Source organism: Mirounga angustirostris, unplaced genomic scaffold (genome assembly GCF_029215605.1).
Source record: "Mirounga angustirostris isolate CCGP_5_RB_7025 unplaced genomic scaffold, mMirAng1.0.hap1 SCAF_5, whole genome shotgun sequence".
In the NCBI taxonomy this organism is placed as follows: domain Eukaryota; kingdom Metazoa; phylum Chordata; class Mammalia; order Carnivora; family Phocidae; genus Mirounga; species Mirounga angustirostris.
Genome location: NW_026991713.1, coordinates 96063716 through 96078516, shown reverse-complemented (window position 1 = coordinate 96078516; position 14801 = coordinate 96063716). Strand labels below are relative to the sequence as shown.

General features: G+C 43.0%; 1 protein-coding gene and 1 long non-coding RNA gene across 2 annotated transcripts in view; one reads left to right on the top strand and one right to left on the bottom strand.

Moving 5' to 3' along the window:
* LPCAT3 (lysophosphatidylcholine acyltransferase 3) overlaps window positions 1-14801 on the bottom strand; it is a 46609-nt gene that overhangs the window by 12997 nt on the left and 18811 nt on the right. The gene's annotated exons all lie outside the window — the stretch shown is intronic.
* LOC135364465 (uncharacterized) overlaps window positions 6302-14801 on the top strand; it is a 48597-nt gene continuing 40097 nt past the window's right edge. The window contains exon 1 of the long non-coding RNA XR_010411614.1: window positions 6302-6440. This is a non-coding gene — a long non-coding RNA (uncharacterized LOC135364465). The remainder of the gene's footprint in view (window positions 6441-14801) is intronic.

Below are 14801 nucleotides of genomic sequence, written 5' to 3'. Positions count from 1 at the left end.
TTGCTGAACGGCTGACATATGGAATGATGCTTTCGCTTCATCTTCCTTCTTATAATGCCCAAATCCAGGCCTTGGCTTCCTCCCTGCTTTACTCACCCGCCCCGCCCTCCTGTATTTTTTTTTTTTCCTATTGAGGTATAATTCACATACCATAGAATGCACCATTTCAAAGTGTAGAATTCAGTGGTGTTTGGTATATTCACAAGGTTGTGCAAACATCCCACTATCTAATTCCAGAACATTTCTGGCTCCCCCAAAGAAACCGCATACCTGTTACCAAGTCACTCTCCATTCGCTCCTGTCCCTAGACCCTGGGAGCCACCGGGGTTACTTTCTGTCTGTATGGACTGTCTATTCTGGGGACTGCATATAAATGGAGTCATATAATATGTGGACTTTTAGGTCCGGCCTTTTTCACTTAGCATAATGTTTTCAAGGTTCATTTATGTTGTAGCACATATCAATACTTCATTTAAAATTTTTCTTTTATTTTAGTATAGTTGACACACAATGTTCTATTAGTTTCAGGTGTACAACATAGTGATTCAACTCCTATGTTAAGATATGCTCCCAGTGCCTTACTCTTTCTTTATGGCTGAATAATAGTCCTTTGTATGGATATACCATATTTTACTTATCCTTTCAATAGTTGATGGACATTTGGGTTGTTTCCACTTCTTGGGTATTACTGAATAATGCTGCTATGGAACATTCGTGTCCAAGTTTATGTGTGAACATACATTTTCTGTTCTCTCAGGTATATACCTAAGAGTGGGTCTCTCAGTCCTCTTACTCTCTAACCCTGCACTTCTCTCAGTTGGTGGTGTAGACCTGTTTTTTAAATTTCCCATTTGTTGTGGGCCAATACTTTTGTAAAATACAAGTCACAGGCTACAAAAGTTCCTAAATGTTTGCTCTCACTTTCTGGCCTTGCTCTGACTGGCAAGAGGTGGCGGGTACAATCTGAATAGATCGCATCGATGACCTATCTTTCTTCTTCTCCTTCACTGAGGCCTTTTCTCTGGTTCCTAAATATGGCTATCTCCAGGATTCGGCGTTGACCCTCCACCGTGCTCGCTACTCTGCCTCTTTGGAAACCACATCTAATGTCCTGTACCTTAATAGGATCTTCATGCCAAAGACAAACACATCTTCATCTTTAATCCTAGCTTCTCAAGTTTCAGTTCCATATTTCCTACTTCCTGGAGGGGCATTCTTAGTTTGGTATCTCATACCATCTCTGTCTTTACAGAAAACATGACTTTCCCCCTGCTCAGCCTTCTCTTGGCTTCTTTTTTTTTATTTATGGGGCTACCATTCTCCAGGTCACAGAACCACATTCAAAAGCCTGAAGGTGTCTTTGCCTCCTCCCTGTCCTTGGTTCCCTGGACATCCCTCCTTTCCAATGGTTCTCGCCATGGTCATGTACTTTGCTCTCTGTGCTATGTTTGCAGGTAAGGCCTTCAAGCGCTCGGCCCTTGAGCTCCTGCTGTGACCTCCCACCTGATCTCTCCTGCAGCCTCAGGCTGCCAGCCACCCTCCACCAGAGTACTCTTCCTTCAACTCCTGCTCAAATGACTACTCACCAGAGGACCATTCCCTAAGTCCGAGACTCAACGCCTATCTTCTAAACCACATTTCTAGTTAGAGCTTCCATTTCTCTGCTGCAACTAAAACCGATCTGCTAGTTTTTACCCAAACATGTCTTACATCTTTTGTCTCTAGACCTTAGCTCATGCCAATCCCTTTGCGTGGAACACCTCCGACCACTCCTCTACCAAGTGAAATCCTACCCATTCTTGGAAACCCAGATCAAGTGCTTCCTTCTGTAAGGCTACCTCAGACCAGTGAACTCATGACCCGTGTATTAAGGATTCATGCCTTAAATACATGGCACTTAGGACTAAGACTCATTTGGTAAATCATTATATACTAGAATATGCTACTCTGTACGTTTTTGTTTTATACTACAATTTTTATATGTTCAATCTCTTTTCCTCAAGGCCTCCTGTGTCTTTGGATCTCCCATAGCACACTATCCTGTATACCTGACTTTTTGTTTGCTCGAGCAACAGTAATGGACGCTTAGTAACTGTTTGACCTCGAGCATCAGTTTCCTCATCTGTAAAATGGGGGATAGCACCTGCTTCAATGAGTTGTTCTAAGGACTAAAGAAGCCAAAGCATATAAAGTAGTTAGCACAGTATTAACTAAATATTGTAGGTGGTCATAGACTTATACAAATACACATTCACACAGAGTGAGAGGGAGGGAAACGGGGCAACCTTTGTTTTCCAAACACCTCCTTTCACCTCCCCGCAAATGGCCTTTCTCCCCTTTATATCCTCAGACCCCTACCACTCTCCTTACCTCATATTTCTCGTTTAAAAAAAAAAAAAAGGTTAGTGGGAAGAAAGGCAGGACTTTTCTGAGAAATTCTGGGGCAAATGGTTATCAGAGCTTCTGAATCTAATCTTCATTCCATGTGACAACCAAATGACTAAGGGGTTTCCTTTCCATCTGCATTTCAAAAGAAGATTCATAGCATATTTACTTTATAAAGATACTGATTTTGGCTTGCCAAGAGCACTTTTTCCAAAATGCAATGTACTGTTGAATTAAGGCGCTGGATGCTTGGAAGAACACAGACTTTGGAGTTAAGACAGAGCTCAGTTTGAATCCCCGTTCTGCTACTTACTAGCTGTCACCTCAGGCTGCTTGATCTTTAACCTCGTTGTCCTCAGTTTCTGTTAACCTTTTTGTTCCTCAGTAAAACAAGTATCTAGCTTAGGGTTTGTATATTAAGCCTGGTACATACCAGATGCTCAGTAAACGGGAGACTGCCCCATGCCTGCTTTAGCAGTGAAGGGCCCAGCGATCCTGTCACAGTCGCACTCTTGTAAATACCATCCATTTGCCGAAGTCTCCCAAATTTTCATCTTCGGCCTAGACCTGTCACCTGGACCCCACACTGGTACGGACCAATCAACACTTCGAGAAGGCGCATGCCTAAACAGATACCTCAAATTCAACAGGCACTGCTGACTTACCTTCCTTACTAAAGCTACTCCTCTCCTGGCCTGCCCCATTTCAGCAAGCGGCAATTTAGCCTTCGTTCCCTTAGGACTGAAACCTGAAACCTTGCCTCGGTTCTTGACCTGCCCCCCTTCCGACCTCAACGCAATCAGTCCACAAATCCTGTCTGTTCTACCTTGAGAGTAAACCCAGAATCTGACCACCTCTTCCCCTGGTCCAAGTCAACACCATCTCTGGCCTGTGTTATTATAGTTTGCTGCCTGACTAACCTGTTGCTTCTATCATAACACAGCACCCACAGGACTTCTACTATAATGTAAGTCAGATCAGCTCATTCCTCTGCTCAAAACCCTCGGAAGGCCTCCAATCTCACTGAGCAAAAGCCAGAATCCACCCAGAACCTACAGGACCTGTTTGCCCTTCCCACCCTGAGCTTCCTCTGACTCATCTCCACCACTCTGCCCCAGCCAAAGCTCTCCCTTCTGGGTAGTCAGGCAGGCCCGGCCCCAGAGCCTTCATGTTAATAGGTTCCTTGCCCGAAATGCTCTTTGCACAGATAAGCTCAAGTCACTCAGGTCTTTACTAAAATGTCACCTTATCAGTGAGGCCTTCCCCGACCTTCCTATCTAAAATTGCACATGCTTCTCCCCCAACCCTCACCTGCCACCAACACATACTTCCTGTTCTCTGCTTTACTTTTCTTTTTTCTCCCTTAGCACTTATTACTCTTTTACACACTATGTATTTTATTTATTTATCAGTCTTTGGAAGTAGGGATTTTTGTCTATTTTTTCCCCTGCTGTACCCCAGTGCCTAGCACAAATCCTGGTACAGAAAAGGTCTCAAAAATATGTGCTGAATGGGTGAGAGAATGAAAGAATGAATGAGAGAATATTTTATTCTCTAGGCAGTCAATAAAATATTTATCAAACATCCATTATGTGGTCAGCACTGCATTAGGCAAAAGGGGATGTTGCAGAATCGAAAGAGATATTTTTTAACTCTTAAGGAGCTTTTTAGAGAGAGAGAAAAGAGCTATCAAACACTGATGTTCTGTAAGTGCTAACTGCACGGAATAGCCAACGCTGTAGAAGTTAGAAAGGAGAGAGATCAATAATGACCAGAGCAGCACGACGAATAAAGTTAAGGAGAGAGCACTCCGCCGGAGGAGAGTAATGTAAAGACACAGAGGTAGGAAAGAGCCTGGGAGAGTCACTTCAAGAGGGGCTAACTACAAGAGGGGTAATATAGAGTAACAGAGCGGACAGGAAGCTTTGGAAAACCCAGCAGAGTCTGAAACGGACACAATAGGAAAAAAAAAAATCAATAGGATTGACTGGATGTGGGGAGTGACGGAAAAGGACACATTAAAGATGAGTGAGCCACTGTGATGGTCTTCAAGACTTTTGCTCGAATGGCCCCTAAAATATGAACAACTCTATATCCCCTGTCATATTTTTAAGTTGCCATCTGTCATTTATAAGCTTAAACAAGAGCAAATGATGTGTTTTTTTTATAAGTCCGTTGAAGCTGTGCTCTAAGTACACATGGAAAATGTCTGCCAATGGCAGGCTAATCAGCTCCATCAGACTTCCTTTCTGTCAAAAGATGTCTAAACTCATTTTTAAGTTCCAGTGAACATGTTAATATATCCCCCTCAGAACAACCATCTCATTTCTGAATTCTAGTTTTAAGATGGATAGATACGGTTGCCACGAATTTGTCACCTAGATATAACTATACTTAAAAAAAAAACAGTCAAAGGGTGCCTGGGTGGCTCAGTCGGTTAAGCATCTGCCTTCGGCTCAGGTCATGGTCCCAGGGTCCTGGGATCGAGCCCCGCATCAGGCTCCCTGCTCAGGGGGGAGTATGCTTCTCCCTCTCCCTCCACTGCTCCCCCTGCTTGTTCTCTCTCTCAAGTAAATAAAAATCTTAAAAAAAAAAAATTAAAAAAAAGGGGGGCTGCTCCTCTTTGCTTTACTTTTGTGGCATCCTGTGAAATTTTTATACCCTGGGGCAACCCACCATGCCTTTTTCCCCCTTATCTAAGGGCTAAAGGGTGACTTTTAGGAAGTTGGGAAAGGAGAACCTTTGGAGCGGACAGTCTTGAGCATATCCGTTGTAGACAAGAGTACATATGGAAGCTGCAAATCTGGCAACTGATTCCTTATCCATGCCCAGGTATCCCCTGAAAAGTCTGTGTACCCCTAGAGTGCATGTACCCCAACACGAAGACTCCTGACTTTGAGGTTTCCCTTCTCGGAGGTTAAGAAGAAGGTGGTGCCACTGACAGAGACACAAAGACTGGAGTGGCGAGCTGGCTCTGGTGGTGCCGCTGCTGGTAAGGAGCCAGGAAAAAAGATAAGCTCTCCCAGGGATAGGCCGTAAAAGGGCAGGTGGGCCCAGGGCTGAGTCTTGGAAAATGCCTGTAATTCACGGGAGTGCGAGCAAAAGAAACTGAGATAAAACAGGAAAACAAGGAGGTAAATCAGGGAAGTGGACATGTGAGAAAGGAAGAAGAGTATTTCAGTAGGAAAGGAATTTAATCACATCAGACCTTACAGAGCTCCAGGAGGGTGGGGAAGAGGACAAGGTCACTGAAGTCACAGTGACGTCATTAGGAACTCTGCAGTGGCAGCAGCACGATGGATGTGGAGGCCAGGAGAAAGTGGCCAGCTAAGAAGGCAGTGAGTGGATAAAGAGGAAATGCAGTCTGGATATGAAGACTACCCGTACAAGAAGTTTGGCAGTAAACAACGGTCAGCCAGAGAGCATGGCCGCTGAGTGAAGTCAACTGTTTCTCAAACAGAGACATTCTGTCCACATGTGTTTTACGGAAGAAAGCAGTAGAGTGGAAGGAGACTGGGTCTGCCAGAGGAGGAAGGATTTATCTTAGAAAGGAGGAAAGAACCCTGGCTCTTCCCCTGAGGCTGGAGGGCCAGGCAAGGAGACTGGCATAGAAACATGGAAGGCGGAGGCCGAAGTTCATGAAAAGAACCTTAATCTCCTCAGTGAAGGGGGTGATGGGGGCCATTCTTGGGAAGAATGGCAATGTAGGGGAAGCACAATGTGGGGCGTGTGGGGGGGGCGCTGGAGGGGAAACACAGCCCATTCCCAGGGCATTAATCACCCAGAGGCGAGCCTCCCTCTTTGGAAAGGTTACTGAAAACAGCAGTGGGCAATTCCCCCCAGCTGCGAAACACATTTCTTTTTCCAGAAATTGGCAATTCTATAGGAACACGGCAGAGAGCTCTGACTTCTGATTGGAAACATGGCTGTCAGTTCATGCCTATCACTGTCTGAGTACGGGCTGCTCCGACTGGGGCTGATGGAGGCTGCGAGACAAATGTGGCACATCCGCTTTACGAGAAGTTTTGCAGAAACGATTCCAATCAATTTAACTGGTAAGTAACTTCATTATATGAAAACAAGTAAATCATACACAACAGAATGTGCAGTTGCCCTGTATCTGAAAGACACACCATGGGACTTCAACAGTGTTTCTGTGAACAGCCACTGTCTGCTAAGGGCCCCCGAGCCTGAGAGCACACATTTATTGCATTTTCCACCATGGTCTGCAGGAACTGTCGTGAGAAAACTTAAGCAGCTCCGCTTGAAATCCAGGCTTTTATATACTTTTCTCCAGATTCAGAGGAAGATGTCCTTCCCTCCCCCCCCCTTTTTTAAAGATTTTATTTATTTATTTGACAGAGAGAGACACAGCGAGAGAGGGAACACAAGCAGGGGGAGCAGCAGAGGGAGAGGGAGAAGAGGCTCCCTGCCGAGCAGGGAGCCCCATACGGGGCTCGAACCTAGGACCCTGGGATCATGACCCAAGCCGAAGGCAGACGGCTGAGCCACCCAGGCGCCCCTCCCTCCTCTCTAAACATCTCCTCCTCCCCTTGGGTCCTCGGAATTCTACCCATCCCAGTCTTTACAGGGAACTTCCTTCCCGGTCTTTCTCCCTAGCTTTCTTATTCTCTCCTTCTTCCTTTATTATTGTCACTGACACCAGTTAATACCAATGAACCTTTACTGAATTCTTACTATGCGTCATGAGTTAAGCACTTTACACACATTATCCCCCTTAATCCTCATAACTATTTGAAGAAATAATATTATTGTCTTCAGTGTCTGAACAAGCAAACACATCAAAGCAGTTGCTAACCGGTCTGTGCTGATCAGCGAGTAATTGATGCAGCTGGATGCTGACCTCTGGTTTTACCTCTAGGTGCACGACTTAAACTGCTAGCACATGATCTCCTCTACCTTCAAATAGCTCAGGCTCTCCGTTTTCCCCTTCTAGCTGCCCCTCCCCACCCTGCCTCTGTCCTTTTGCTGCTGCTTCTAGCTACTGGTCAATTCCACTTAGTCCTTTTTGTCGTCAATCTCCTAGGAATCACGGTTTAACTCATCATCTCTATTTCTTGTCTACCTGTTTCTTTCTCAGCCTTCAGCACTGCTCTTAGGGACTGTTTACTGACAAGATTATGGCAACTCTTTGGAATTTCCAGTTAGAGATGGCTGGAAAAAACCTCAGTTTCATCCTTATCCTACCTGGATGTTGTAATTTTTTTTAGACTATGGAAGGTTACCATAGATAATGGGTATTTTGCTTTGGGCAATACTGAAAGGATCTATCAGATTTCAGTTAAATTTGAAGAGATTTAAGAATCTCTTTAAGAATCACAGACCAGAATATAAAATAGGACTGCTTTTGAACCTGGCTTATTTGTAATTTATTTTTTATTTTTGTTTGTAGTAATTAATTTTTTTTTTTTTTTTTTTTTTTTTTTTTTTTTTTTTTTAATTTTTTTATTCTTATGTTAATCCCCTTACATTACAACATTAGTTTTAGATGAAGTGTTCCATGATTCATTGTTTGTGCATAACACCCAGTGCTCCATGCAGAATGTGCCCTCCTAAATACCCACCACCAGGCTAACCCATCCTCCCACCCCCCTCCCCTCTAGAACCCTGTTTGTTTTTCAGAGTCCATCGTCTCTCATGGTTCGTCTACCCCTCCGATTTCCCCCGCTTCATTCTTCCCCTCCCGCTACCTTCTTCTTCTTCTTCTTTTTTTTTTTTTCTTAACATATATTGCATTATTTGTTTCAGAGGTACAGATCTGAGATTCAACAGTCTTGCACAATTCACAGCGCTTACCAGAGCACATACACTCCCCAGTGTCTATCACCCAGTCCCCCCATCCCTCCCACCCCACCCCCCACTCCAACAACACTCAGTTTGTTTCCTGCGATTAAGAATTCCTCATATCAGTGAGATCATATGATACATGTCTTTCTCTGTTTGACTTATTTCACTCAACATAATACCCTCCAGTTCCATCCACGTCGTTGCAAATGGCAAGATCTCATTCCTTTTGATGGCTGCATAATATTCCATTGAATATATATACCACATCTTCTTTATCCATTCATCTGTCGATGGACATCTTGGCTCTTTCCACAGTTTGGCTATTGTGGACATTGCTGCTATAAACATCGGGGTGCACGTAGCCCTTCGGATCCCTACTTTTGTATCTTTGGGGTAAATACCCAGTAGTGCAATTGCTGGATCATATGGTAGCTCTATTTTCAACTTTTTGAGGAACCTCCATACAGTTTTCCAGAGTGGCTGCACCAGCTTGCATTCCCACCAACAGTGGAGGAGGGTTCCCCTTTCTCCGCATCCCCGCCAACATCTGTCGTTTCCTGACTTGTTAATTTTAGCCATTCTGACTGGTGTGAGGTGATATCTCATTGAGGTTTTGATTTGGATTTCCCTGATGCCGAGCGATATTGAGCACTTTTTCATGTGTCTGTTGGCCATTTGGATGTCTTCTTTGGAAAAATGTCTGTTCATGTCTTCTGCCCATTTCTTAATTGGATTCTTTGTTCTTTGGGTGTTGAGTTTGATGAGTTCTTTATAGATTTTGGATACTAGCCCTTTATCTGATATGTCATTTGCAAATATCTTCTCCCATTCTGTCGGTTGTCTTTTGGTTTTGTTAACTGTTTCCTTTGCTTTGCAAAAGCTTCTTATCTTGATGAAGTCCCAATAGTTCATTTTTGCCCTTGCTTCCCTTGCCTTTGGCGATGTTTCTAGGAAGAAGTTGCTTCGGCTGAGGTCAAAGAGGTTGTTGCCTGTGTTCTCCTTTAGGATTTTGATGGACTCCTGTCTCACATTGAGGTCTTTCAACCATTTGGAGTCTATTTTTGTGTGTGGTGTAAGGAAGTGGTCCAGTTTCATTCTTCTGCATGTGTCTATCCAATTTTCCCAACACCATTTGTTGAAGAGACTGTCTTTGTTCCATTGGACATTCTTTCCTGCTTTGTCGAAGATTAGTTGACCATAGAGTTGAGGGTCCATTTCTGGGCTCTCTATTCTGTTCCATTGATCGATGTGTCTGTTTTTGTGCCAGTACCATGCTGTCTTGATGATGACAGCTTTGTAATAGAGCTTGAAGTCCGGAATTGTGATGCCACCGGCTTTGCTTTTCTTTTTCAATATTCCTCTGGCTATGCGGGGTCTTTTCTGGTTCCATACAAATTTTAGGATTATTTGTTCCATTTCTTTGAAAAAAGTGGGTGGTATTTTGATGGGGATTGCATTGAATGTGTAGATTGCTCTAGGTAGCATTGACATCTTCACAATATTTGTTCTTCCAATCCATGAGCATGGAACGTTTTTCCATTTCTTTGTGTCTTCCTCAATTTCTTTCATGAGTATTTTATAGTTTTCTGAGTACAGATCCTTTGTCTCTTTGGTTAGATTTATTCCTAGGTATCTTATGGTTTTGGGTGCAATTGTAAATGGGATCGACTCCTTAATTTCTCTTTCTTCTGTCTTGTTGTTGGTGTATAGGAATGCCACTGACTTCTGTGCATTGATTTTATATCCTGCCACTTTACTGAATTCCTGTATGAGTTCTAGCAGTTTTGGGGTGGAGTCTTTTGGGTTTTCCACATAAAGTATCATATCATCTGCAAAGAGTGAGAGTTTGACTTCTTCTTTGCCAATTTGGATGCCTTTGATTTCTTTTTGTTGTCTGATTGCTGTGGCTAGGACTTCCAATACTATGTTGAATAGCAGTGGTGATAGTGGACATCCCTGCCGCGTTCCTGACCTTAGGGGGAAAGCTCTCAGTTTTTCCCCATTGAGAATAATATTTGCTGTAGGTTTTTCATAGATGGCTTTTATGATATTGAGGTATGTACCCTCTATCCCTATACTCTGAAGAGTTTTGATCAAGAAAGGATGCTGTACTTTGTCAAAAGCTTTTTCGGCATCTATCGAGAGGATCATATGATTCTTGTTCTTTCCTTTGTTAATGTACTGTATCACATTGATTGATTTGCGGATGTTGAACCAACCTTGCAGCCCAGGGATAAATCCCACTTGGTCATGGTGAATAATCCTTTTAATGTACTGTTGGATCCTATTGGCTAGTATTTTGGTGAGAATTTTTGCATCCATGTTCATCAGGGATATTGGTCTGTAATTCTCCTTTTTGATGGGGTCTTTGTCTGGTTTGGGGATCAAGGTAATGCTGGCCTCATAAAATGAGTTTGGAAGTTTTCCTTCCGTTTCAATTTTTTGGAACAGTTTCAGAAGAATAGGTATTAATTCTTCTTGAAATGTTTGGTAGAATTCCCCTGGGAAGCCATCTGGCCCTGGGCTTTTGTTTTTTGGGAGATTTTTGATGACTGCTTCAATTTCCTTAGTGGTTATAGGTCTGTTCAGGTTTTCTATTTCATCCTGGTTCAGTTTTGGTAGTTGATACATCTCTAGGAATGCATCCATCTCTTCCAGGTTATCTAATTTGCTGGCATAGAGTTGCTCATAATATGTTCTTATAATTGTTTGTATTTCTTTGGTGTTGGTTGTGATCTCTCCTCTTTCATTCATGATTTTGTTGATTTGGGTCATTTCTCTTCTCTTTTTGATAAGTCTGGCCAGGGGTTTATCAATCTTGTTAATTCTTTCAAAGAACCAGCTCCTAGTTTCGTTGATCTGTTCTACTGTTCTTTTAGTTTCTATTTCATTGATTTCTGCTCTGATCTTTATGATTTCTCTTCTCCTGCTGGGTTTAGGCTTTATTTGCTGTTCTTTCTCCAGCTCCTTTAGGTGTAGGGTTAGGTTGTGTACTTGAGACCTTTCTTGTTTCTTGAGAAAGGCTTGTATTGCTATATACTTTCCTCTTAGGACTGCCTTTGCTGCATCCCAAAGATTTTGAACAGTTGTGTTTTCATTTTCATTAGTTTCCATGTATTTTTTTAATTCTTCTTTAATTTCCTGGTTGACCCATTCATTCTTCAGTAGGATGCTCTTTAGCCTCCATGTATTTGAGTTCTTTCCGACTTTCCTCTTGGGATTGAGTTCTAGTTTCAAAGCATTGTGGTCTGAAAATAGGCAGGGAATGATCCCAATCTTTTGGTACCGGTTGAGACCTGATTTATGACCTAGGATGTGGTCGATTCTGGAGAATGTTCCATGGGCAGTAGAGAAGAATGTGTATTCCGTTGCTTTGGGGTGGAATGTTCTGAATATGTCTGTGAAGTCCATTTGGTCCAGTGTGTCATTTAAAGTCTTTATTTCCTTGTTGATCTTTTGCTTAGATGATCTGTCCATTTCAGTGAGGGGGATGTTAAAGTCCCCCACTATTATTGTATTGTTGTTGATGTGTTTCTTTGCTTTTGTTATTAATTGCCTTATATAATTGGCTGCTCCCATGTTAGGGGCATAGATATTTACAATTGTTAGATCTTCTTGTTGGATAGATCCTTTAAGTATGATATAGTGTCCTTCCTCATCTCTTATTACAGTCTTTGGTTTAAAATCTAATTTGTCTGATATAAGGATTGCCACCCCAGCTTTCTTTTGGTGTCCATTAGCATGGTAAATGGTTTTCCACCCCCTCACTTTCAATCTGGGGGTGTCTTTGGGTCTAAAATGAGTCTCTTGCAGACAGCATATCGATGGATCTTGTTTTTTAATCCAGTCTGTTAGCCTGTGTCTTTTGATTGGGGCATTTAGCCCATTTACATTCAAGGTAACTATTGAAAGATAGGAATTTAGTGCCATTATATTGCCTGTAAGGTGACTGTTACCATATATTGTCTGTGTTCCTTTCTGGTCTATGTTGCTTTTAGGGTCTCTCTTTGCTTAGAGGACCCCTTTCAAGATTTCCTGTAGGGCTGGTTTTGTGTTTGCAAATTCCTTTAGTTTTTTTTTGTCCTGGAAACTTTTTATCTCTCCTTCAATTTTCAATGACAGCCTAGCTGGATAGAGTATTCTTGGCTGCATATTTTTCTCATTTAGTGCTCTGAATATATCCTGCCAGTCCTTTCTGGCCTGCCAGGTCTCTGTGGATAGGTCTGTTGCCAATCTAATGTTTCTACCATTGTAGGTTACATATCTCTTCTCCCGAGCTGCTTTCAGGATTTTCTCTTTGTCTGTGAGACTTGTAAGTTTTACTATTAGATGTCGGGGAGTTGACCTATTTTTATTGATTTTGAGAGGGGTTCTCTGTGCTTCCTGGATTTTCATGCCTGTTTCTTTCCCCAAATTAGGGAAGTTCTCTGCTATAATTTGCTCCATTATACCTTCTGCCCCCCTCTCTCTTTCTTCTTCTTCTGGGATCCCAATTATTCTAATGTTGTTTCGTCTTATGGTATCACTTATCTCTCGAATTCTGCCCTCATGATCCAGTAGTTGTTTATCTCTCTTTTTCTCAGCTTCTTTATTTTCCAGCATTTCATCTTCTATATTACTGATTCTCTCTTCTGCCTCATTTATTCTAGCAGTTAGTGCCCCCATTTTTGATTGCACCTCATTAATAGCCTTTTTGATTTCTACTTGGTTGGATTTTAGCTCTTTTACTTCTCCAGAAAGAGTTTCTCTAATAACTTCCATATTTTTTTCAAGCCCAGCTAGTATCTTTAAAGTGATGATTCTGAACTCTAGATCTGACATCGTACTAATGTCCGTATTGAGTAGGTCCCTGGCAGTCGGTACTGCCTCTTGTTCTTTTTGTTGAGGTGATTTTTTCCGTCTCGTCATTTTGTGCAGAGGAGAATAGATTAATGAGAGAACAAAATGCTAGCAGAGTAACCACGTCCCCAGAAAATATACTCTAAACAAATCAGAAAAGACCTGAAGCAGTGGGATAAGAAGGGGAAAGAGAGAAAAAAAAAAAAGAAAAAAAAAGAAAAAGATAAAGATAAAAACAACAACAAACAAAACAAAAGAACAACAACAAAAGAAAAACCAGAATGTGATCAAATATGATCTATATGGTATATAGATCAGTGCCACACACTAGATTTGGGGTGTGTTTTGGTCTTTTAGAAGAAAGTGTCTCCCAAAATTTTAAAGAAAGAAAAACTTATATATGTACAAAAATAAGGGTTGATATGATGAAGGGATGGAAAATGACTGTAAAAATGGAAATTATAAAAAATTTTATAAAAGGAATTGATAAGAAGTTGTTTGAAAAAAGAAAGAGGATTTAAAAAAAGAAAAAAGAAAAAAAAAAAGGGAGAGGATGTGATCAGGCAGGGGAATAGAGAACACCATATACTAGAGATTTAGGGTATATTTTAATCTGTTAGAAGAAACTATCTCAAAATTTTAAAGAGAGAACAACTTATATATATAAGCCAAAAATATGGGTAACTACTATGAAGGGATAGAATATGACTCTAAAAATGAAAAATAAAAATGTTTTTTTTTAAAAAAGGGATTGATAAGATGTTGTTTGAAAAAGGGAAAAAGAAAAATTCAAAAAGAAATAAAAAGACAAAAAGACAGTTAAAAAAAAAAATTAACTTTAAAAGACTAAGGAATCATGGTAAAAAAGCCGTGAATTCTATGTGCAGCATTCCCCTAGCGCTGGAGTTCTGCCGTTCTCATTGATCGGTAAACTTGGTCTTGGCTGCCTGTTCTTGCTGATCTTCTGGGGAGGGGCCTGTTGCCGTGGTTTCCAAATGTCTCTGCCGGAGGCGGAATAGCCCCGCCCTTGCCCCCTCCCGGCTAAGTAATCTGCTCGGGTTTGCTCTCCGGGGCTTTTGTTCCCTGCGAGCTTTCCGTACAGCTTTGGAGGCGGAGAGTGAAAATGGCGGCCTCCCAATCTCCGCCCCGGAGGAGCCGAGAACTCGGGCCCGCTCCTCAGTGAGCCCCCAGAGAAAAGCCGTCAGTCACTCCCGTCTCCCCGGTCTGCAGCTGCACTCCGTGCTCAACCGGCCTGTGACCACGCGTTTCTATCTCTGGCACCGGACCCGGTCTGGAGTCTCCAAACCCAGCAGATCCCTGCGGTGCCCTCCCGCGCGGCTCCTCCCGGGGGAGGAAGGTGAGTCTCCCCGGATCGGCCGCTTGTTGGGTCCCTGCTGGAGGAGCAGGGGCCCGACTGTGCCGCGGATCACGGTCAATGGCAACCCCGAGCTGAGAGCCCGCGCCTGGGCTCCGCCTCTGCAGCCGGCTTCCCTGCTCCGATACCTGGGAGCTCTGCCACACTCGGGCACCCCCGGTCTTTCTGTGACCCCGAGGGTCCTGAGACCACACTGTCCCGGAGGGTTCCACCCCCCGCTGAGCCACCAGAGTGACGTCCCTCGGCGGAGCTGACTTTTAAAAGTTCCGATTTTGTGCTCCGCGGCTCTATCACTTGCCAGAAGCGGCCGACGGAGGCCCCTCCCCCGCCGTCTATCCTCCCGAATATCGCCTCGGATTCACTTCTCCGCACGTCCTACCTTCCAGAAAGTGGT